This window comes from Aptenodytes patagonicus, chromosome 14 (assembly GCF_965638725.1).
Source record: "Aptenodytes patagonicus chromosome 14, bAptPat1.pri.cur, whole genome shotgun sequence".
NCBI classification, from domain to species: Eukaryota; Metazoa; Chordata; class Aves; order Sphenisciformes; family Spheniscidae; genus Aptenodytes; species Aptenodytes patagonicus.
The window spans coordinates 3,229,918-3,253,301 of NC_134962.1; the positions used below are offsets into that span (position 1 = coordinate 3,229,918).

Sequence of the window (23,384 nt, forward strand, 5' to 3'; positions counted from 1 at the left end):
ATTTAAATAGGGCAGAGAGCAAAGCCAGTGCAAGACCTGCTCGAGTTGTTTTGTCAAAACAATCACACACCAGGAGGAGCTTATAAATATTTATTTTGCTTCAGAGTATTTCATTTTGTCAAGAAAAGAGGAGGGCGCTTGAGTGGGAAAAAGAAGACCGGTGGCACGCCGGCCCCTGCTCCTTTCATAGGAAAAACCACCGATGTTTAATTTTGAAGGGCATAAATATAAGATAAATGCCTCTTTACTTTCGTGTTAGTAGCTGGCTATTAAATTACATCACAAGTGCTACGTGTGGGACCAGGCGAGTGCGTGGTTATTTCTGTCTTCTAAACCAGAGTGCAAGTCTCAAGGTAATTACTTTGGATCCAAGTGTAATTACCAACTGATCTGCAGGAACATACACAGTAGTGACAGCCATTCAAGGCAGCATTAGAGCCTGATGATAACACAGCATCGTTAACACGGCTTAACACTTCCGTATGTGGCTACGGGCCACGGTTTTCCTCGGGAAAGGGCTCGCGGTTTGGTGTCCGAGTCTGGAGATCTCGTCAGAAGTCACCTGAGATCCTGCCCCCGGTCATCGCGTCCGCGTGCGTGGCTATGTGTGAACAAATCAGTGCAGACAATAGCAAACATGATATCCTAATCGTGGGACATTAAGCCGGAACAGACTTTTTTCCAAGATATATCTCCATATTTTGGTATTTCTGCAATCTGCCCTTACCTTTTTATTTTCCAAAGCGTTAAACCCCCGAGAAGAAGGAGGGTGCTGAGTCCTGCTGCTACCCCGGGGGTCACTACCTTTTTGTTTAGCTTTTCTCTGTTTTACTCTGCTTTAATGTGACAGCATCATGCTCAGATTTTGGAATATTTTCTCTTGAGCTCACACCTCATCTGTCTCCTTTTGGAAGACAGCGGGTATAGGGATTTTCTTTTCTTTATTCTTTTATCTTTTTTTCCCAAGGCTGCAAGCATCACAATAAACAACCCATTTATTCTGTTGCTCTTGAAAGCTTTCTCTACACCTCCAAGAAGGTCAGAAAAAGCTTGAGAAAGAGAAAAGGAGAAAAAAATCCTCCTTTCTTTAGAAAATTGCCTGGTTTGTTACCACACCTTCCTAGCGATACCGTGCTCCAAAGACAACGCCGTAGACCAATGTTAAAAATTAAAGCCGTAGTAAAGAAAAACAGAATACTTTTTTTTTAAAGTTAGTGTTTTCAGGTACCTTTAGTTGTGTCAGCTCTACATCGTAAATATAAACAAATGAAAAGATGACAAAACGCAGCTTGACCTAATTTCCCGTAAGAAGTACGGGACATGAGATTATACAAATAAGGAAGAAAATATCTCGCAGCTCCTGTGGGTAACGATGTATTCACACACCGCTCAGGTTCAGTGATGTTAAAGTGAGATTGACAGGGTAACTAACCCCTGAAGGAGGTTTTCCATTTTGGGCAGTCCTGCTAAACCATGCTTGATGCTTTGAATGAGCTCAGTTGCACAGAGATATCTTTTTCCCTGGTTTTTCTTATAAGCTGGTTTTATCAGAGCAGCTCCACAGATGTCAGTGAGACACATTTTGTTTTCAGTTACATCAGCGTAAATCACAACTGATCTAGTGAACTCGGAGATACCCACTTTACAGTGATATCTGTGACATTAAGAGTTTGGTGCCGTGGTATTATGACAGCTTAAAGCCCCTCCATGAAGAAACAAAGTCAGGCTCAGCACTGTCCTGGAACACATTACAAAGCATGTTTGTTATTGCAAAGAAGACAGCAATTGCCTTGGCTGTGAAAAAGAAAACCAGATCTATAACAGCTAAGATTTCATCTCTACCATTTATCCAATGAGATTTCCAGTCCTCTTGCACAGATACCCTGCTGCTAACATAGCAGTCAAGATCAGAGCACTTAATCAATCATTCACTGAGGACAAATATGCGTAATCTAAATTAGAACAAACCAAGGCATATTTTATATGACAGCCGTACAGATTTTTAAGAAAAAGCATTGGCAAGAAAATCGCATGAAAACAAAGTTGTCTTGTGTTTATGCTTAAAGTGGTAGATTTCGTAAAAGCTTCTGCGGAACTAAGTAGCCTTGAATACACAGGGGCAAATTCTGCTTTCACTTCCACATTTTCATTGATAAACTAGAATTGCATTTGGCCCCTCTGGCTCTGAAGCAGAAAGCCTGCTGCAGACCTCAATATGACAAACTTTCGTATTTTATGATCACTGCCGATTCTCTTATGATCAGTGTTGGTTCAGGCTCTCATGAATCAAAAATCAGCTCGTGGCATGCATCTTAGAGCAATCTATTTGTCTGCAGGTAGCAAAGGGAAGTGGCACTTTGAAGAATAAAAACCCTCTGCCTTCAGAACGAAGCACAGGCTGCATGGGAGGCTGGAGCATGAGCCAGCAACTTAGACCTCCTATTCAGGCTCAGCTCTAGGCATGCTGGTTGACCTTGTCTTCTCCCATTTTCCTCTGGGTGAGATATTATTTATCCATGATAATAAAATACAGGATTCTTCAACTACAACTCATGGTTTAATCTATTGTGTCAACTTGCACAAGCCCCCTTGGGGGGGAAAAAAAAAAAAAAAATCAGAGACATTAAAAGGAGCAAAAAACTAAGTATCTTTAACAGAAGCCACACAACTTTCATCAGAGGTCAGGCCCGTGTTGCCCTGACTCTGCAGGGTGAGGTCTCCATAGAGGAGCATCCCAGCGATGGCTTTTGAGAGCGGATGATAGCTACTGCACAGCCCACAGCGCCCATCGGTTTTGGATACCCCTCAACATTGGGTACAAACGCAACAAGCAGCAGGAGGGCTTGAGCCCAGCTGAGCCACTAACAGGACAGCCAGCACTGCCTCCTGAAAGGAGGACTTTTGCAAAAATGCTGAAAATATCTGTGCAAACATCCCTTTCCCACGTCCCTCTGCAGAGTGGACTCTAAATAGTTGCTCTTAGTTCTGCCTCTGCTTCTTCAGAAGGAGCAAAAGCTCCCACAGAAGTTCACACATCACCAAAACCTCCCGTGGGGAGCGGATTGCAGTTTATTGTCATGTTTGGGGACTTTTAAATAATCATTTCAGTCCCTGCACAAAAGCGGGTCTGATCTGGAGTGCAGCAGGGCTCATTTTCTCTCCTCTGACTCTTGGTTTTGGAGGGGCTTGTGAGGTTTTTCAGGGACAACTGTCAAGATGTCAAATTCTTCTACCAACCAGCTTGCTGAGGCAAGGCATTACCATCAGTGCTGCTGATGTCGGCAGGTTTGATCAAATTGGTTAGGGAAATGTTGGTAGGATCAATGACCCAACATTGCTTGAATTAAAGGCAATGGTGAATTCCCCAGAAATGCCTGGAAAAACAAAGTCAGGGCAACACTGAGGACTTTGGAAAACTTTATGTTGGGTGTCTAAGCAGGAATTTATATGCCTACTCACTTATTTTTGCATCCAAAGGTCAGATATGGATTTTACTGAGATCTTTAAGCAGGAGAACTGAGTCTCAGCTTCAAAGATCAGAGCTGAATGTGAAGTTTCTTTATGCTTAAGGACAAGACAGAGCCCTTATTTTGGTCTAAGTTCATCTCAGTGTTGAGAGAAACCCTTGCTTCTCTGAAGCCTCCGGGAGTTAACCCCCAAAGTGCAGATGCCTTCCTGTTGTTAGCGCAGACATGCTCTGTAAAATGCAAAAATCCTTCCTCTCTTTTGTCTCCAGTAAATGAAAGAACCTCTGCCCCTTCCCATCCAAAACCCATATATTTTTTAAAGTGCTGACTTCTTTCTTGTTTGCATCAGTTTCAGCCCGCCAGCTCTTGACAGCTCCAATCAAACATCTGCCCAAACCTAGATGGCCCAAGCAACTGGCATGGTTGAGGCACGGTTTAAAGCGGTTGGAATAATACGGTTAACATCGTATCTTGGATTCACCAGCCTGATTTATGAGGTACCTCTGACAGCCCGGGGGACTGGGGGATGCACAAGTCCAAACTGACACCATCTTCCCGGGGGGAAAAAAAAAAATCACCATGCATTGGGTCTTCGCCTTGTTGTCCTCCCTCCACTTCATGGAGCATTTTTGCAGGCTGGAGCCACCTATCCAAAGCAGAGAGGAAAAAAAAGGCTCTGCAGGTACCAGCGATCTGGGAGCAGTGCTCCCACTTTTCAGCATCCATATGATTTCCAGAAGTCACTTTGAATTACATTTTAAACTTAGATGCTCAGTTAATTCTCCCGCAAATCCCTGCTAAAGCACCTCAACGCGTGGCCTGGCTTATTTTTTTAACTTAGCTTTATTTTTTTTTAACTTCTCAAGTTTGGACTCAGTCACTTGAATGGGAGGCTGCTGTGTGAAGGTGCACAAGGATGGACTGGAGCATCTAAATGGAGGCCCCCAAATGTGAGCGTTTTTCCCTTAACCTTCCTGCACCATTGGGAATAATAATTCCTCGCAGGGCTGTTGCACAGCTTGATTCATTAAGGCTTATGAAGTGCTTTTAGCTCCGGCACTGGAAGTTAACCCTCTGCGCGGGTTATTTTGGACGGCTCAGGTGTTAGGAGGAGAGGCACTGCAGAAGGAATACAAATAAATCAAGAAGAGAAACTGCCCCTTTCCCCCATCCAGCCCCTGCCCCCCACTGTTCTCCATCACTGTTGTTGTCAAATAGTTAATTTACAAGCCCAGCGCTTTACAAAGCCCCTGGAGCACCAATTGTCCCTTTCTCATGCAACATCAGCTCCTCAAAAAAGCCAGCTGAGTCTCCGGGGGTCACCCCGCTCCTGCCCTTCCCAAGGCAACTTCAGCCCCTATCCAAAACCCCCCCTGGATATTTATTTTCGGACAAGTCAGATCCAGCATCACCCCCCTGCAGCACGATGATGAAAGCACTGAAATAACCCTGGGGCGCAGGGTGGCTGCTGTCGGGGCTCTGAACTGTGCCAGGTACCCGGCCAGGGAGGCAATACTCAATCGGCGAAGGTGACCCAGATGTCCCACCCAACCCACCACCCACGAGGGCAGCATCCCCATGCACCGCACCAGAGCCAGGCAGGGACAGGGGAATGTTCAGCCCGGCAGGACGAACCGGGAGAGCAATAGGTAAAGAAACAAGCTTGTGGCTTGGGGAGGTAAAGGCGGTGGATCTCTCACATGGCTTTTTTTTTTTTTTCCCCTCCCTCACTCCGTCTCCCTCCCCTCCTCCAGTCTGTTGCACAGGAGCTGTCGGCCATGCTGTTCCAGTTCAGGGGCTCCTGCAACAGAAAAGATCAGCTGTTGGAGAACCCATGGAAAGCCCTGGGGGAGAGCCATGGCCGCAAGGTAATCAGCAGGCAAAGTTATTACCATTATGCTGCTAATTAATTCCCAGCTCATTACGTTTCCTGTGGCTAATTTGTACTCGCCGCTGATTTGATTAAACTCATCTCTATGCTAATAAATGTGTTTTCCATTTGTTTTAGCGACTGTAGGAAGAGAGCCCGGTATTTACATATTTTGACGTTTATCAAATAAAATGCGGCGCCTGAATTAATTCTGCTCTGATTTACAAGTTGGGGGGGGAGGGAAGGGAGTAAGGGGATGCTGAGGGTCAGGCGTACATCGCCTGTGCGTGGCGGTGTGCGGCGGGGAGGGGGCTGTGCGGATGGGCGATGCTCCTGGGCATTTAATCCGCACTGGCCTCATCCTGCCTGGGGACGGCTCCCGCAAGGTGTGTGCCACCTCGTCGTCCGCTCCCCTGCCATTTATTTCCCCTTTCCAGCTAAGTTTCGAGATGTGGGGCTTTGATTTGCAGGCATGTCGTATGGTTCACCAACACCTCGTCAGGTGGATTTTTCTTTGTCTTTCAGAAATTGCTCTAAATGAAGATTAGATTTACACTGCAGCACCTAATTATAAGCATTGACTTTGTTTCCCAGCTCCCTTTGGCAGGACTCGCTACAGTAGTATCGGACGGCTTGGGTTTCTAATCAGACAAGGAGGCGCATACACCTTGCGATGCATACTTAAATATATATATTTAAGGCACGTGTTTTACCCTCTCTCCCCTCGATAAATGGCAGGGCAGAAAGCTCTGTCTGGCCCTCAAGCAGCTGCCTTTTAAACCCAAGACTAAATCTTTGGGGCAGATCTTCAGCTAGTGAAACTCCGTTCAAAGCAGTTGTCCTGTTTCCCGTAATTAACTGCTGCAGTATCAGTCTCCTCTTCATTTGGGGTAAATCCTAACAGAAGAATACTCTGAAAGTGTAAGTCAGCAGGATTTGTGCTTTTACATCACTTAAGGGTTTGTGAAATCCAGCCTTTCCTTTCCTTAGGAAAACTGGCAGTTGTCACCAAGAACATCCCCTAACTCTACGTGTGCGTGTTCATATGTATCGTATTATGTTGGTGCACGTACATATATATCACATAGGATGGAGGCCAGACCCTCTGTATGCAGCGTGGCTCGGGGAGGGCTGGGATGGGGGAAAAGCAGGGAAATGCCCCTCTTCTGGGGCTGGAAAAGGCACGCCGGCTCAGCAGGGATGCCTGGGAGCCCAGGGTGGGTCTGACCCATCCCAGTCCTCCTCCCTGGTTTTGTCTGGAAGTTTGGCTTAAGCCAAAAGGGATTTTTTTTCCCTCTGCGCACTCACTTTCGGCTGGTTTCTCTGGTTTGTCTCCCAGGTGCTTCACGTTTGCACATCACACTGGCGGCCCTGGGGCAGCCCACAACTCTCCTTCACACTCCCAGCAAAAGTTTCCCAGCAAAGAGGGGCCCCGACGATGCCACTTCTCACTCTAGCAGTAAGACACCTTCCACTGCCGCTGCTTCACCCCGGGCAATCTGGAAACAGCTAGATTGCTTAAGTAACAATTAACAGCCTTGCCTTTTGGGAGTGCTTCTGGTGTGCCACACGCATCCCCTGCTCTGGAGCCTGCGCTCTCCTGCAGTGTTACCCAAACTGTGGACATCCCCCAGCTCCTTCCCACTCCTCCTCCTTCCACGTGGAAGGGCGGTGGTGGGCTGCACTGTGCCACCGAGCCCACCCCAGGCTCGGCCGCAGCCGTGATGATGCTTTCGCTCCTCTTGCACTTGCTCTGAGGCTGCACAGACATACCTGTGCTGCTGCCCAGGATGCGTAGGATGAGGGTGTCCTGCTGGTGATGCAGCACAGGTCCCTCGTAGAGCCAGATCCAGCTGTGCTGCCAGACCACGGCAGCAGCTCCCTGGGTTGTTTCTAAACCAGGTCCTCAAAGAGGACCTGGAAGAGCCCTGTCTGGAGTGACGCTGTGCTCAGCTCCAGGCGTGTGCCCGAGCGATGGGGCGATGCCTGATCCTGAGCACCGCCTTGGCTGCGCATCCAGAGACCCAGGCGTTACACAGTATTGTCTCAGTATCACTAGAACAACCAGCTAAGCCATGCAGCGGTGTGATTGCTGGACTTTTCCTATAAAAGGTTTTAAGCCTTTGCAAAACCAGGAAGTATTACCGAGAAAAAAACCCGCCTTGTTTCGCATTAACAGTCTTTGCTTTTCCTGGTTGAAGGTGGGACAATAGCCACACGCCGCATGGTATCAGTGTCACAAAGAACGGACCCAAAAGGCTTCAGCTAGGACAAATAAAAGTAACATTGATTCCGGGTTTTTTTTCTCTTTTTTTTTTCTTTTTCCACCTGGTATCAATACATTAAACAGCCATGCTGGAAAAGTGAAATTGATTCAAGGCCTTCAGTGCTCCCTGCCAAAAAAGCCTCCTGCAAGGATCTATTCTGTATTGAATTACAGGCTGGAAAAGTTCAATAGGTTATTGTACAAACAGAGAGCAAAAGCCCGTCAACAATGGAGCCAAAGTGATTGTGCGGCTCCTTTGTGTTTGCCAGCCCCGCGCCCCTCGCAAGCTCGGATGTTAAATCAGTTTAATTAAAATGGTGGGCTTCAAATGCTTCGCATTTTTTTAATGCACGTCCCTGTGTAAAGACATGTAGGCTGAGGTTTAAAGCTGCCTGCCTGCGCTGACAGCCCCTCGATCCCTTTCTTGGTCCCTAAATTGCAATAGATTTTTACAGCTGTGGAGCGCTTCAGGCAGGCGCCGGGTCTGAACAGCACCCTTAGCCTCAGCCGCATCCAGAACTTCTCCGTGCCCCCTGCAGCCTGTCCTGCGAGGAGACGTGGCCCCAGGGCTGGTCACGTCTCCCTTTAGCAGAAGGTGTTGGTGACACGTGGCACCTGCGAGCTGGGGACACGCATCGGGTGGGCATCCAAGGTGTGTTACCCTTCGGCCAGCCCCTGTCTTTGCAGGCTGGAGCTGTGCTTTGGGGCAGTATGTATGTAGGGGACTTGGCTGTGGGACCCTCCAGCACTGCTGTCCTCCCCAGAGGGACTGAGTGCTCCCCAGCAAGCAGCAGGGTGAAGTCCCCGATGCTGCAGCAGGTTTGTCATGGGCCCCACTGCAGGGTCTCCTCCTCCGAGCAGGCAGGAGACACTCACGGCGTTGTGCTACATCACGGTTTCTAAATCCCCCTCTCCATCTCTAATTAAGATTCAAATTGAGTGCAGAAATCATGTGTAAGTAAGATGCTAATTATTAAAGTCATTGATCTCCCAGACAATAAAGCAGACTCGCTTTTCTGGCCTGCCCATGTTTTGAGGTAGCTCTGAGCCCTCACAACCATAAACGCCCGGGATATCTGGAAGCCACATTTGAGAAGTGTGTAAATGATTGATTTTGCAGGGAGGTGAAGTCCCCATCCTGCTTTGAACAAAACCTCTTTACGGCATCTCCAGCCCCAGCCGACCCTGGCCACACATCTGGCTCTCTTGATAACTCAGCTCCCCGTAACGACATGCATTAAACTTTCTTCCCCCGCCTCGCTGGACATCTGCCTGATGCCCTTGTCCATGCTGCACCATTGCATTTATTTTCTCATTGGAGTAAACGGGATTTACTGCTCTGTGTGCACTCGGGGGCTTCTCGTGCTGATTTCCCATGCTCCAGCTTGGGGCCACCCAGGAGGAGGGGGCCAGTGTTTCCCAGGGGGTGCAAGGCATTTGGGGTACGCGGTCCCCAGGAGCACCTATAGACAATGCGTGTGCACGGCTGTGCACGCACACACCGAGCGCAGCGCTTTCTGGAGACACGGGACTTGCTGCCCCTGAGCGCGTGGAGACCGTGCCCAGCACCCCAGCACCCGGGGCTGCGGGCACTGACCCATCTGGCCGCCGTGCCCCCGCGGCTGGGTGCAGCTGCACGGGCAGCAGGCACGTTTCTCCTGGGCTGGCGGGCAGATGGCAGCCAGTTCAGAGCTCCTGCTCCGACTGGACATCCCGCAGCCCTTCTCCTCTAGCCATAAAAATAGCCCCAGGAACAGAGTGTGGTTGGAGAGACCAGGGCTCGGCAGGCGTCCTTGTGAGGATGCCGTCTGTCCGTCCTCTCCACTCCGAAGCTGTCCCCGCCGTCACGGTGAAAGGTGGCAGCACAGCCTGGCCGGGCTGCGGGAGCGAGGTTGAGCGGGTTTGTTCATGAGCCACATAGCAAACCCAGAGAGCAGGACGGATCGAGGTTTCATTGCCTCGTCCCCAAACTAGACAACCTTCATGGCTGAACATCCTACCTAGGAGTCATGGGGCTTGGGAAAAAGGTGCACATAGTTTGAAAAAATATATGAAAGGATGGCTGAAAAATTACAGGAAGATAAAATTACATGGAAAGCAGAGCACAGCACGGGGCCAGACTGCAAGGTAGGGGGCAAAGCCGCAAGCTGGGAGGGTGAAGGTGGCCGGTGCTTTAGTGGCCACAGCAAGGGTAGACTCAAGAGAAAGAAAAGGCTTGGGCTGCAGAAGAGAGGGATGCTAGCCCAGAAACACAGAGTGCAGTACCACACTGCACCAAAACGCTGGAATTAACATCAAAGCAATCCTGGAGCAAATGAGATTACAGTGTGCATGTTAATGAGGCAGCAGCACTAATCAGCCAGGACGCCTCGCTAGGAGGGCTGCACTGCCAACTTGTGATTTTTGTTGTCAGGCTGGACTGGGCTTCCATTTGGAGTGAAGATTTTGTTTGGTTTAAAATCCATCAGTCTTTTTGTGGGGTTTCTGGCAATCTCAGATTTGATTTGATTTCTTCAAGTAGATGTCTGGCCCTCCAGGGTACAGAGAAGAACTTGGAAATGGGATTGAAGTGGTCCCCAGAGCCAAACTGAAAACCACTCCAAAGCCAAGGAGCAGATGAAAGTTGCCCAAAATGTATTTCACTCTATTTTTAAACCTCATTATTTTTAAGCCAATCTCACCAGCTTGCAGAGAGCTGAATACATGGCTTTGCACGTAACAGGCAGTGTATTTGTGTGTTAAGCTATCCGAAGGAATATGAAGCCACTCAAGATCCGAGGGGTCCAGCTCCGCTCGCACTTGTAGCAGGTTTTTTTCCGGTGCCACAATGCTGATGTCAGTTATATTTCACCATTGAGCTCCAAAACTGGAGCTTTTTAAAGTCAAGAGCCCTAAAAAAAGCACTTGCTTGGGAGTCATGTGGCTTCAGGCAAAAAGCTATAAAAGGGGCAGCCCCTCCCCAGGGAGGTTTAGCTGGGCTGGGGAAAAGGGTGGCAGGGAAGTTAGGGTAAGAAGGGCATCGTGAAGAAGGAAAGGATTGAGATAAGGAAAGGCAGATAAGCTGCTCACAAGAATTAAAAGGGCAGGACCCACAGCAGAGGACAGGCGTGAGCCGTACCTCTGCTACCACCGAGCTGCCTGAAACCTGGGATGCTCCCAGAGGCCAGGGAGCAGATTCATCTTGGTCAGGGAAGCTTTGGAGCAGGGTCAGGAAAAGGGAAACCTTTCTGGAGTTTTTCATCTGTCTCTGTAGCAAACTAACCCCTTGGGAGCCAGAGGAAGGTGGAGAAGCAGCCGCACCAGGGGATGGGAACGCTGCAGCGTGTGCTACGAAGGTGCAAACCGCCCTGGAGAATCATCCCCAGCCTCCCCAAGGTCCCTCTCGAACCCTTTTCATGGAAAATGCCATTCTGATCAACTCCCTTTGCAAGGAAACTAGGCTTGTTTTGATCTGTTTTTCAAACAGCCTTTCTGCTTGATTGGAGAAATTGGTTTAAATGGGTCTCTCTCCCTTTTCTTAAGCAAGGCTGCAATTCATTTCTGCTTCCTTCTCTTTTCACTGATAATCTTATTTGCTGAAATTGTGAATAAAACAGAATTTGAGATATTTGAGCGTTTATAGAGCAGAATGATATGGTTAATGTTTACATTTGCCATGCAAATGTCTATCTTCTGCAGGTGGCTCTGAGTAAGGTGCAACGGTGAATGCCAGGAGAGCTGATACTCAGTTCCCAGCTCTCGTCCAGCTCTAAGAAAACATCTTCTCTCTTTTCGCTTCAGAGAGGGCAATGATGTGGCTCCGCTTCACAGAAATCTCTCATGCCTCAATGCAGAGGTGCTGCGGGAACGGGTTCCCAGAGCTGCGTTTCACTCGCTGCATCTACCGAGTGAATAGGTCTGGGCAGAGCAGCAGAGGAAGGGGGGAGTAACCAAACACGGCCCTGAGAAGGTGCAGATGTACCTCCCTTCTGCTGCAGATTTACATGGCTGGGGAAAGAAGCTGTTCAGTAGTGCTTTCCATGCCAGGGAAATCATTAACAAATTAATCATTTACTAATTAAACGGCATGATACCCATGTAAAGGGAATGTGATTATCCTCTTTTGTAAGTCAGGAAACTAAATGGCGTTTCTGATTTTAGACCAAATTCTTGCAACCCCGCAGCTTCTGCTGCCGCAACCTTTGCTCCGTGGCCAAAGCAGCTTCTTTAGAGCACCCGTCTCTGCACACCAGTGGGAGAAAGCGCCCCGATTTGCACCGTGTCAGGCACCATTGCTGCCTGACGGCTGTTCCCAGGCTCCTTTTGGAAAGGCTTGGAGGCTTGGTTGGTTTTTTTGCATGTCCTTTGAATGTAGCGTGGATGCCGGAGGGCTGGAAGAGCCAGACAAGGAGATGCGGCTCCATCCTCGCTGGGCATCACTAAGGCTTGTTGGGTGCACGCACACCCTTCACCACCCCTCCAGATGAATCACAGTCTGCAAAAAATATCCACAGAGTCAGGAGAGAGCAAAATGAGAGCCAAAGTCTGACCTGCTTCTTTTCACTCTTCTGATTTTATTTAGATCACGCACGTGAGATTAAACCTCTGCTTTATCCCAAATGAGTAGCCTCTGGCAGCAGGCGGGATAGGTGAAACTTCATCTGCGGCATATGAGCATAAATTTATTTAAAAAGTGAGAAGGAGTGAAATTGGGAAGGTGGAGCAGTGGCGGTGCTGTTCAGTGAAGACCATGGAAGTACCTTCCTCATTGCATGTTTGAAGCAAGTCTTTGGGATGCAGTGAAAGAAAATCTATAGCCAAAATGCCAAGTTATTGCATCGCAAAAAAGTTTGTCCTTGCTAAGACCTCTCATACCACCCCTACCACAATGCCTTCCAGTGAATTGCTCAGATATAGCAGAAACTCCCCAGAACTAAAGTCAAAACACTTCCCCTTACTTCGTGATCTCGAGGTGTCCAGCAATGGCTGACACAGCGCGGCAGCCCGAGCCCTGTGCACCTACATGGAGTTGTCACAGGTATTTACTTTTGCTAAGTGCAGCTCATTATTATTGGAGTTGTAGTGCAGTGAGAATTAATTCCCCACGGCCTTGCCCAATAACTTTTGGGACAATATATTTTCCAGTTTTCTTTGCTTTGTGTTATGGTTTCATATACTCAATCAATTGTGGATGTCATCCAGTGAAGTGGTCCTACCTGCCGCAGAGAGAAAAGCGCGCTGGACTTTGCTGTGCAGTTGTTTGCTTTGTGTTGTATACACAGAATAAAAGTTAATTCAGGAGCAGCTAGGAAAAAAAAAACACTGAGATTAGGAGCACAGAGATATAATGGTCTGAAAACTAAAGCCTTGCTGACTCCAGGAAAGTAAGAGACATCTAAGACGGTTCCTTTCCCCATCATAACTCAATACAAATAAATAGAAGAAGGTGGATGGAAATGGAGTAAATTATTTCACTGCCTAGAGTGACAGATGAGCAAAAACAACTGGGCTGGCTTCTCCAGGCTTTCAACACTTTTGCATACCTTAAAAAATACCATATTCAGCCACCTGCTGCTGAACTTCATGGTGGCCGTCCATCCAAAGGTTACAATAGCCAGGCAGCCCAGTATGGTTTTCCAGCTTGATTTCCTCAGCAGAGTTTTGTAGGGATAAGGTGACACAGGGGTGATGTCCGAGAGCCTCCTCTTCCTCACCCATTCACTCTCCTGGGTACACGAGGAAGTTGTTATCCTTTGGGCACAACAGCAAAGTGCAGTTCGAGTTGCCCGTAGGGAATCGGATTTGGGGTTTTGCTCCTTTCGGAGGCTCCTGCCCGCAGCCCAGCGAGCAGCCTGCCCTGCCGCCGAGCGCCTACGCGCACCGAGGACTAGCCCCGTTTTTCTAAGTCAAAGCACATCTCTAATTCAAACACAAAGTGAAAGGATACTGGAAAGCCACTGGCCTTTATGGTTTATTAAGCTCCTTGTGCAGGCATAATTTTAGACTTTTTTTTTTTTTTTTCCTTAGACTAGACCATTTCACCTCTGTGTGGCACTTCACAAAGCCACCATCCCTCCTTCAAGAGGATGGAAGAAGTATTGGGAAAATCCCACCTTTGTTGCTGAAAGATTATGTGACTCTATTTTTTAAAAAAAGAATAGCAGTCACATTTCTAAACAGCTCGTTATTAAACCGTCCAAACAGATCATCTGCACTGGAGGATGTAAGGGCTGACACCAGACAAAACCATCAGATTGCTCTGAGAAAATGCATTGGCTTGTCTTGACAATTTAGGACTCTGTGGAATACCCTGCTCATATTTGCTGTTGATTTTAAGACTGAAATTTGCAGTATGAAAACAGACATGTCCAAGAAAGCATTGCTCAGCTTAAACTTAAAAGGACAGAGATGCAAGATTACAGCAGCGAGATGCAGCTCCTGGCTCCCAGCCCTTTCTTAGGAACCAGCTTTCACTTTGCCTTGGGCTTTTTGGTCTATCAGCATCTAATGAAAGATGACAGTGCAGGCTCCCTTAGGGGCTAACGTGGGCAATTTCAGTTCTGGCATTTTAATTTATCTGTAACCAGCAGTTTTCAAAAGGGTAGAGCTAAAAAAGAACTTGGCTTGGTCACACACACACAGACAAAAAAGGGGGAGTTGTGACATAAAATGCATGAGGAGGTTTGCTTCGTTTTAACTCCTTGGGATCCTGCTACGCAGAGGCTGCGCGGCAGAGCCTGTAGCGATGGCTGCAGTCTCTCAGCACGTTGGCGTGATGCTGTTAACCCTATACACCAGGTAGCTGGTTTTTCTTTAGGTGAAGTGGATTCCTCCATGGTTTATGGCTGTTGGTTTTAGTGCCGGGCACATCTACTATATTCCTGACAGTTAAGGTCCCGACTTTTCCCGTTTATTAATCCCCAAAGTTGCATTCAGACACTGTAGTGGTGAAAGGTTAGCTTAGGATCGGTAGCAGCCATAAATCCAGAATTAAAGGCTGCGGGTTTGTCTCCAACCCACCTCGTGGTGCCTAGGTGCTGTGGGGGGTCAGAGCCTGCCGTGAGCGGGCATGAGCACTCACGCGCTCGTTGCACGTGTGCAGCTGCCCCTGCAGCATCGCGGGCAGCCCAGGATGCTCAGCCCATGCCCCAGGGAGAGAGGAGCAGCTCAGTCCTCGATCTGGACTTCCCATGGCATTTTTCTTGCCGGGTTTCCTGAGATCCCCCGTGCCCGGGCGCGTACGCAGCATTGAAGGTTATCATGGCAAGCTCCGTGCTGACACAGCCCGACGCTGCAGTGCTGCTGATGGCAGCGCCTGGCACCAGTTCATATCCGGACCTCATCAGTAGCTTTTGACACTGCCGCTTATTCGTTCCCTGGCATGTGCAATATACCCTCCAGGCACCTGGCTAACCTCAGGGCACCCGCGACCATCAGCGGGTTCCTGAAGGATGGGTCCAATCCAGCCTCTGCCTGACCTGGGTTGGGGTTGCAAAAGCTTCAGTCAGGATTGAATGGGTTACAGTTTTAAAATTTTTTTTTTTTTTTTTTTTTTTATTTCTTTGCATGGAAGAATTTCACTTTGCCTTTTTTCTCCCTGCTGCCTCTAGAGGACCAGGCGATTCAAGGCACAACTCTAGCAGATGGTTTTGGCGATGTAAAGCACAAGGGGATCGCTCCCAAGAGCTGCTGAGGCAGTTAAGTCAAAAATGAACTGATGCATGCAGCGTGCCACAGCCCCTGTCCCGGCCGGCTTCAGACGCTTTCTTCCGCACAGGCAGCCTGTGCTGTCCCCACGGCCTCCGCAGCGATTTACAGACAGAGCTTTCTCTGCGTCTGATCCAAAATCTGCTGAAATGGGGGATCGGCCCTTGCCTAAGCACCCTGAGCCGGTTTGAGTCAGAGCAAACGGCGTGCGCTGTTCAAAACGCTCGTACGGCGAGCGAAACCCGACTCGGCAACCCCTTTGCTGATCCTGCCGACCACCGCATCGCGCTGCACGACCCACCGCGAGAGCTGCACCAGATGCCGGGCAATGCAAGCTGCGATCTGGCTGGAGATCAGGAGAATTTTTTTTAGTGTTTATGTATTGTAATGTAAAACCTTAACCTTTTGTCCATGGCAAATATTGCCAAAGTTGTTAGAGAGTGAGAAAAGCAAATCCATATTTTGTCAATATTAGTCTGATAAACAGAATTTGAGAACTAAACGCTTAGCAAATGAAAATTAATTTCTGATACGTGAGAACTGACTTTCTCTTAACAAGATTTCCCTTGCTTTAGTGAGATAATCTAGAGCTATATTAGGAAGTACAAACATTTTTCAAAAGAACTATACATAATTTATAGGGAAGCAGATCTGAATTAGCTATAGCATTGCATTGAGCTTTACTACAGTCCATACGTCTGTCGCCCCTAAAGCCTGGATCTCAGCTGTGCACAACGGATCCGCTCCGTCTCTCTGATGAAACCCTCTCCCAGAAACAGTTAAACACAAGAAACCAGAAATGATCCATAAATTAGGTCTGGCTATAGGTTCAAAATCATAAGTTATGGCCTATTGACCTCATACTCTGAGGGGAAATCAGAAGCATTTTTCTAAAGAGCCACCACTGGACGAAGGGAGGTTTAATATATGGCACAGCAGAGCACTGACGCAAATAAATACAGCGCTGCGTAATTGCAGGGAAAAATCAATAAATAGCATGGTGGTTAAAATAAAGATTTGCATATCGAGGTTTCTGGTTTATATGTGTGAATGGCTTTTTCCCGAGAAGCGGAGGAAGATTTTTTTCCCCTGCATCCAGCCTCTAAATACGACAAAGGCAACGGCTCCTCCACTGCCCCTTTTACGAGGAGCAAGTTTCAGCTATTGTCTTCCTCCAGGCAGCTATCTTGAGTCGTCATTATTAGCATAATTAATAAGTGCAGTTTGCTCATTTGAAAAATTCCAGCGACGTTTGCCGCTCAGGCGTCATGTCAGCGCAAGGCACAAAAAATCACTGTGACAACTGTTTTGCGAGTTAAGGTTTTATTGACGAACACCACAAAGAGATGAAGCCCAGAGCAAGTCCCTTTTCACTTTAATATTTAAACCTCTTTTAAGAGGACATCACTATTAACTCTCGTAATTGATGCTGACGGTTGCCTGTCTGACCATAAAAAAGAAGACAAGCGATATAATTTAAAAAACCTAATGATAGCAATCGCGATGTGCCGGCCACCGTAGCAAAGGACACTGGGACGAGGGGCTGAGGTCTCCTGCGTCCCCGATACCATCGAAGCGGAGCTGGTGATGCTGCCCGGGAATGGATGGGACCCTTTGGCTTTGGCTGATCCCGTTTCCCCAGGCGAAGCCCTGGATCTCCTGGACGAGAAACCCATCCTTGCTCGGCCTCGAGACCGGCCAGTGCTTTTAATAACTAAATACCATTTGTAGCTAGTTAACCTCAGGATTTCCAGCGTTAAAGATATTTCCCACAGGAACCGGAGAGCACTAGAGGAATGGATAAATGCAAAGTTCATGGAAGTCGATGGGAAACAGCACACGGCCCTTTGCAAATCCCAACACGCGGGGAAAACACCCAGCAAGTGCAGCGGGCGCCAGGCTCCGAAAATAGTTATTTATTGGACAGACCTTTCTGATTTTCACTGATCTTATTCCGAAAAATGCATCTATTGTTTCTGTTTAAACTTTGGGCTAAAAGTAGTCAAAATTTTAAACGACGTAAAGCTGAGTTTTAATGTGAAGTGCCAGATAACCTGAAGTACGGTTGTTGTCATTGCTCGGTCTATAATACAACAGAAGGAACTGTGCAGTAGATCACCGTCTCCATTTTTTTTTAATGGAGGTATAGAGTAGTTTTGCTGGCTTTGAGTTCTACTAACATGCAGAATACGGCATAAAATCAAAACCAGAGAGATAACGTGGTTATTAAAGCTGATAGTGTATTTTGAATTTTTACTTTTTTTTTAAACTTTTTGAAATTAAAGGTGGGGAAAAAACAAAAATACCTTGTACACATTAAAAAAATTGAGCTGAGTTCACTACAGGGAAAAAAAATCATAAATAGAAATTTGAATTTGTAAAAGGTGAAGTTTAATTAAAAAATTATTGGTGATGACACTTCTCTTTTTCTCCCAATCAGGTCGGATGGCTGCACAGACAGAAATCTTTCCGACCAAACCCAAGGCACGTCAGTTAAGCCATTCGAGGTACTTCCACTCTTACGTTCAGCCTTAAACTAAAACCAGCAAAACTCCTTCTTAGCAACCCCCTCCCAGCAAACACGCTGCTCCGTAGGTGTTTAAGCAGGATGCCCCAGCCAGCCCTTTTCTCTACGTTCTTGATGTTTTTTCTCTGAGCTTTGGGGTTCTCCAGGCATTTTTTGCTCCTCGCAGAGGAAGATGCACAACAGAGGAACTGGGATTAAAGAGACAATGAGAAGTCCTAACCGCAGCAGAGAGCAGGTTACGGATTTAGCGCTAACAACAGAAAATAGGAGAGCTTTGTAGCAATTAAAGCTGGTCAAAACCCACCGAATGCTAGAGAAAATAAAGGGGAGAAAAAAATCATTGCGGTATTACGAGTCTAAAAAGAAAAAAAACAAAATCAATATTCTTATTGTTCCCCGCAAGAGTCTCTCAAGGAGGGAAAAGCCATGCCCAAGTCTCAGGGCTGGCTGCAAAATAAAAGATTAGCGGTTAGATCCTTATCAAAAATGGCAATGGGAAGCTTTTGTTTAAAAGGTCTACTTAAAAGAGAGCTCTCCTGACTGATTACTGCATTTGTATTTAAAATAAAGACGACCACTGACATGAACTAGCTGGCAGTAAATGAGTGTGCTTTAGATAATTGCATTAGTTTCTACAACAAATAATACTAAGTTAAAACCGTATCCGTGTGCACACGTGTGTTGGCAGGTTTCATGCCAAGGAAAAAGGCTGCTGCAGAAAATTTGGTGATAAATGCATCAGCTTCATCTTAGAGTTATTCTTTTCCATTCTGGCATCACAAATAAAATATCATGTGTACCGTAAACTGCTCCTCTGTACAGTAATGCATTTGTTACCACCATGGCTCTTATTTAAGCATCTGACTACAGTAATTGTTTTATACATTAACTATACTCCCTGATGGTTGCTCTATTATCTTTTTTTCCAAAATGGTGCTTGCAGATATTAGCAGCTTGATTACTTGTTTTATTAACAATTTCAACACTGTGTCAGTGTTGATTTTGGAAGCGGGGTGGTATTGTCGGCGACGCGCACGTGACGGTGGGTTTGAGTTTCTGCGACGCTTTGTTACTTAGCTTGCTGATCCGCGCTGGCCGCCCTTACCCCAGCAAACCGGGCTTTGAAGCCGAGAGGAGTCTCGGTTTCGATTCGAGTTGCGTGTTGACAACCCGTACGATCGAGACACTTCACTGCAGCTAAGCATTTGCATGCAGCTGGCCATCAGGGCCAAAGCCATGCAAAAGTGATTTGCGAAATCAGGCATAGAAATGATGGATTAGAAAGGGGGAGAAGGATGCACAAAATCGCTGCGAGGCGGCAACGCACGCTCCCGTAAGCGCCGTGCGTGCAAGCGCATGTGTGTGCACAGCTCTGGGTGGGAGCTCAAAAAGGCAGGACCAAATTTTGCGTGTCCGTGCACGGGTGCCTTTTATACACGAGCAATTTCCAGTGGCAAGTGGAAGGGGAGGGAGCCGCTGGATCAGGCCCTGGAAGAGGGCAGGCGAGGTTTCTGCAGTGCAAAGCGCTCCCCTGCCTTTGCTCATGCGTCACTTCTGTCACCGAAAGGAAAATCAGAGTCGGATGCCAGTTATTAAATATCTTCATTATAAGGGCATTCCTTCCAGCTGACTTTCAATTTTGTTGTGTCTAGGGGCCCTGTGTTAATAACTGCATGCTAAGGACAAGTGTTCTTAAAAACCACTAACTATTTAAATTCTTATAAATAATATGCAGCTTCCCGCTTCTGACTGATAGATATATTGTTCAGCCAAGCCGCCATAAAGGCAATAAATATATGTACTGTTATGGGTCATGAGTCTAAAAATTAAATCAAATGCAGAAATTGAGTCTTGACAGAATCTGAAGGGATAATGTCTTAGCTTCTCCAATTACGCAGTTCAACATTTGGATAAATCATATGAAAGTAAGTATTTAGCCCCATTTTTCATAATCACTATTAATGAGAACAAAATGGGAGCTGAGGGCAGAGGGAGAGAGTTCTGACAAGATAAATAGCATATGGGGTGTGTTGTTAGCCACAGAAAATCAAGGCTGTTTAAACCCCCTAAACAGCAGGAAGGAAAAATACAGTTTAAAAAAAAAAAAAAGAGAGAGAGAATAGTGGTCATGTGTTCTTATCAGAGACAGTCGCTGTGTCAGGGCTTTTGAGATCTGGCTTCCCAAACACCACTTAGGGCACAGAAGTATCATCTAGAGCACCCCAGGATGGTGTGAATGACTGATATCCAGAGCACGCGATTTAAATATTGCCTTTTTTCACTCCGTAAGCAGCACTTAAAACGTTGTTAAAAAACTTCATTTAAAAAACCCACCAATTTTCCCCCTGGACTGGTCCCTGTGGGTCCAGGACAGGTGGCTACATACACCTTCAGTGGCCATCTCTTTGTTTCAGGGCGATAAAAACATAGAAGAAATTGTTTCGTTTGCACCGCGGTTTTCTTCAGCTTTCATGCCAGGACACGCGCAGGATGTGCAGGGCTTAAACGAAGGAGGGGAAGGTATAAATTCTGTAGTCATTTTCTATCATCTTCTCTGTCTTTCCTGCTTTTCATGTTGAAATCATTTTAAGCATCTGCAGCAGAATTATTCTTAGAGAGTCTCTCATGAAATTAGATGTCTCTGAATTGAATTCATTTCCACTCCATTTTGTCAGATGCTAACACAGTGAGAGCCAGATCCTGCTCCAATTGGCTTCGAGCTGTGGTCCCTCTTTTCGCACACAGAAGTCGGGGCTCACTCTTGTGCCGAGTTTTTCCCCGTCCTGAGTTCATGCCCGGTGTTTTGGTATCTCAGGGAGCACCCGTTGCTCTTGCTCGGATGCAGACGGCAGCTGAACCCTGATGTTGGACATCCTAACGACTCGCTAGGAACCAAATGGTATCAGAATATTCCTACAATATAAAGTACACGGTCACCTTTCGGCACTGAAGCAGAGTTACAATATCCCCACTAAAGTCAACAGCAGTTTGTGCTATTAGACACACGTGTGTATCCTCTGCTGCTCTGAAAATGAGCGTTACGCTGTAAACCTCTGCATTAAGCTATAAATACCCCAGCAATCCAGGGGAGAAGGGACCATTTCGATATCTCATGCAACATTAGCAGCTCACAGATTAAGCACGTGGGGCCTGGGAGATTATCTCCTTGAATCAATATAAAGCAGGGAAGCAAACAAACAGCTGGCCGGGTTCCCCCAAAATAAAAGCGTTTGATTGTGGCAAGCTTCAAAGCGACTGGTTGACACGAAATAGGTTGGGTGCCCTCCCCTGCTGTGCCCGAGGAGCAGAGGGTAGCGTGGAAATAAATAAACGTATAAAAATTACTGCTTACTCCTCCCCCCGCCGCCGAACCGCCTCCCAAAGAAAACCAGGGAAGCAACGAAAACCGCCCCAGAACATATGGCGGAATCAAGCGCAGGATCCCCCGTAGGTTTGGGTTGTACAAGTAAATATGAATCTGGGGGGGATACTGGGGGCTGAGATCAAAAGAGCTGCTCCCGTTTCTATAGGGAAAAGGAGTGCTTTGATGTCACAGCGTCTTCCCTGCGCTGCCTAATGAACTGAAATTGTGACACAGTGACATCCTGCAAGGTTTGAAAGCACTTAGCACAATGACACATCTTTGGGGTTTGCTGCTCTCTTTTTCCATCAGCCTCCTTTGCAAGGCAGCCGGTGGCGGGGGGGGGGGGGGGGAAGAGGTCTGCCGGCGGAGGAGACGGAGGGGGCTTTGGGGAGCGAGAGGTGAGCGTTTCTCCCTCGATTACACACAGGGAGAGCAAAAGGGGACTCACTCCATCGCGAGCCCAACCGGGGAGTATCAGGTAGAGACGCAAACGGGAGGGAAGCAGCACGGCAGAGTGCGCACGAGGCGGAGGGCGAGAGAGCCCACGTCCCCCAGCCATCGCGCCCATCCAAGGCTGGCAGGACCGGAGTCATCCTTGCGCCACACTTCACGCGCTCCGTCCTCCAGCACCCAGCCCGAGTCATGGCATCCTCACGTGATGATGAAAAGGCTTTCAGGAGGATGCAGAGTCAGGGGCAGGATGAGCTTCTCGCCCGGGTCCTGTGGAGGCAGAACCTCCCCTCGTTCATGAGTCCTAGAAAATATCCAGCAGGTAGAAAATCCATGGCTATAGGCATCTTCCTCGCACAGGCTTTTCAGCCTGGTTTTGGCCAAACAAAGAGCCTGAATATTTCACCCAGGCTCCCAAGAGAAAACCACTGAAACGAAACCCTGTGCCCCCACCCCAGGGAGGGCAGGGGAGGGCAGGGAAGCCTCTGCGGGATTTCCGATGGATCCCCTCCAGCTTTTCACCAGGAGGTGGCTGGCCTGCCGTTGCCTACGGAGCATGAGATGGTTGTTTGGTCTTTTCTGGGAGCATCTCTTTACCCAACACGTGGCTCCTGGCGAGGACGCGGAGCCCAGTAGACTCCAGGCAACGCCGCCGGTCAGGGCTGCACACAGCCGCTCAGCCAGCGCAGGGTTAAATCCAGTTAATCCCGGGGATTTAATCCAGATTAACCCGGGGAATTGAGAGCAGCGTTTGGCCCTATGTAAAAAGGTCAGGTTTGCAATGGCAGAGGAAACCCAACAGCATGACCCGCTGGGGAGGGTTCGCAGGTCTGGGCAAGAGAGTTGCAGAGGCCAGGAGTTAGGAAATGTAGTACAGCAAGACAGAGCTGCTGAACCAGGTGGGGAAAAGAAACTTTATTCAATCATCTGCTTTACTTATTTCATAGCTGAGGAAATTCATCTATTCCTTGACTTGTTTGTGCTGTGAAAGCTCCGTGTTGTCACGAGGCAAAGAAACTGTTAGAGAGAATAAAAAGGGTGATGCTGAGCTGCAACCTGCCTTAAAATGCGGCACCCGGATAGGAAGAATAAAACCACGAATTAGGGAAAAGAGCCCCACAGCTTTTCCGAAGCCAAGGGTGCGGTCTGATCACTCTTCACCAAGTCACTGGGATTAAGAAGGCATTAACGGGAATGACAACTTGATGGGTTTTAGCAAAGCGTCATGACACTGTGACATCGCCTTTCCAAAAAATACCGTATTTGGGGGGGGTGTGCGCAGAAATACATGTACGTACACAGCCACACGCACAGCAGGAAAGCCTGTAAGGACTCAAGGTGTCATTAGAAAAGTGTGAGCGGGGGACCGAGCTGTCCCAGGAAGGGCTACAGAAATGCACCTGCATAATTGCATCGGCTCAAAGATCCGTGGAGGAGTTTGCTGTCGGGGTGTTGCTGCTCGGGGGGACGCAGCAATAGGACTCGGTGGGAGCTGGGGCACCTCGAGCCACCCCTGCCCCCCAAATTCGGGGGAGAAACGCAGGGTGGTTCCCAACACACATCCACCCCTGCAGAAAATAGTTTCTGGAGCAAGGGAAGGGATCCGTCATATGGAGCTTCTTTTATATTGAAAACCTTGCTGCAGCGGCAAGAGGATTTGATTGCACAGAACAGACCGGGGCTGGATGCAGCTCCCAGATGCTGCTGTGTAGAAATATTCAATAATAATAATAATAATAATAATAATAATAATA

The 23,384-nt window shown here is 47.7% G+C and overlaps 1 long non-coding RNA gene across 1 annotated transcript; it reads left to right on the forward strand.

Moving 5' to 3' along the window:
• Positions 1-5,230: 5,230 nt before the first annotated feature.
• LOC143167110 (uncharacterized) lies at positions 5,231-18,563 on the forward strand. Its single transcript, XR_012996500.1, has 2 exons — positions 5,231-5,335; positions 15,193-18,563. It is a non-coding gene; the product is annotated as an uncharacterized LOC143167110 (long non-coding RNA).
• The last annotated feature ends 4,821 nt before the right edge of the window (positions 18,564-23,384 follow it).